Source organism: Oryx dammah, unplaced genomic scaffold, assembly GCF_014754425.2.
Source record: "Oryx dammah isolate SB20612 unplaced genomic scaffold, SCBI_Odam_1.1 HiC_scaffold_28, whole genome shotgun sequence".
In the NCBI taxonomy this organism is placed as follows: domain Eukaryota; kingdom Metazoa; phylum Chordata; class Mammalia; order Artiodactyla; family Bovidae; genus Oryx; species Oryx dammah.
In genome coordinates this window covers 52,749,778-52,751,202 of record NW_024070212.1, presented here as the reverse complement: position 1 = coordinate 52,751,202, position 1,425 = coordinate 52,749,778, and the positions used below count along the sequence as shown (strand labels likewise).

General features: G+C 38.6%; 2 protein-coding genes across 2 annotated transcripts in view; both read left to right on the top strand.

Annotated features, from left to right (window-relative positions):
• LOC120856892 (guanylate-binding protein 1-like) overlaps positions 1–1,425 on the top strand; it is a 285,120-nt gene that overhangs the window by 9,270 nt on the left and 274,425 nt on the right. The gene's annotated exons all lie outside the window — the stretch shown is intronic.
• LOC120855399 (guanylate-binding protein 2-like) overlaps positions 1–1,425 on the top strand; it is a 15,776-nt gene that overhangs the window by 9,417 nt on the left and 4,934 nt on the right. The window contains exons 4-5 of the mRNA XM_040229885.1: positions 1–305; positions 664–906. The exon at positions 1–305 is cut by the window's left edge and continues 28 nt beyond it. The gene's annotated coding sequence lies outside the window, so the exon portion shown is untranslated. The remainder of the gene's footprint in view (positions 306–663; positions 907–1,425) is intronic.

Genomic DNA, 1,425 nt, shown 5'->3' with positions numbered 1-1,425 from the left:
TGAATGAATGAGCTAATTAAGAAAAATTATTTTAGATAAGCTTTGGGGAACAGTATAGCATAAAAGGTGCTACTCCTTTTCTGCAGTTTTCCTATGCTAGCATCCCAGCTATGTGACAGAGCTGACACGTCGAATCAGGGCAAAATCCTCACCTGATGAACATGAGGTCCAAGACTCAGCCAACTTTGTGAGCTTTTTTCCAGACTTTGTGTGGACTCTGAGAGATTTCTCCCTGCAGCTGGAAGCAGATGGACAACCCATCACTGCTGATGAGTACCTGGCAAATTCACTGAAGCTAAAGCAAGGTTACTGGGACTCATGGTTGGCAAACAAACAAAAAAAAAAAAAAAAGAGAGAAAACAGTATCACAATGACCATTTCAATGCAGATGCTGAAAATTATAATTTTATAACATGGTTATCCCAGCTGTTTTATTAGAGGAAATGAAACGTTTCTTAGATAAATCAGTGCAATTTAATTTTAAGTTACTTCCTTCTTGGAGAAGGAAAGAAATTTAATTTCTCTACCCCTTTAATTATTGAGTCTGATCCATGATTAGTTAATTTTTACCTCTTTATATAGGATTTGTGCAAATTACAAAGTTGAAGGGTATATATTTGAAGTAGCTTGAAGCTGTAAAACTTCTGATTTTCTTTCCTCTAGGAAATGATAAAAAAACTAAAAACTTTAATGAACCTCGGTTATGTATCCGAAAGTTCTTCCCAGAGAAAAAGTGCTTCATCTTTGATCACCCTGCTTATAGGAAGCACCTCATCCACCTGGAGCAGCTACAAGAGGAATATCTGAACCCTGAATTCAGAGACCAAGTTGCAGACTTCTGCGTCTACATCCTCAGCCATTCCAAGGCCAAGACTCTCTCAGGCGGTATCACAGTCAATGGGCCTCGTGAGTCCCTCTTACTCTCTTTCCTTACCTGGACGTTCCTACTGCCCATTATAGACAACAGAAGTGGGAGGCATGAGGATTACTTCTGACAAATACAGAGTCTAATGATGCCAAGGAAAACACACCACAAGGGTCACATTGTGAATTTTACATATGAACTAAAACTATTTCTGGTATTATCTAACATTCACATGAGTCAGATGAATACAGAAAAAGAACTAGAATCTAATCCTGGTGTAGTAACCTTCTCCACCAACTTCTCAACTCCATTTTTATGAGATTTCCTTCCAGGAGAGGTGTATTATTGACAAAGTCAGGAAAAGGCAAATAGTCCATGTATGTGAGGCTTTGTTTCTCACCTTAACACAATTCTCTTGTTAATCAATGCAGAAATGTGTGATTAGGCACTCTGATTAGGAGTGCCTGCCAAGTACCAACCACTGGGCGTAATCCTCATTCCAACATGATGGGAACAAAAGGTACTTAAGCAATTTATGTAACCCTAATGATTAAACACTG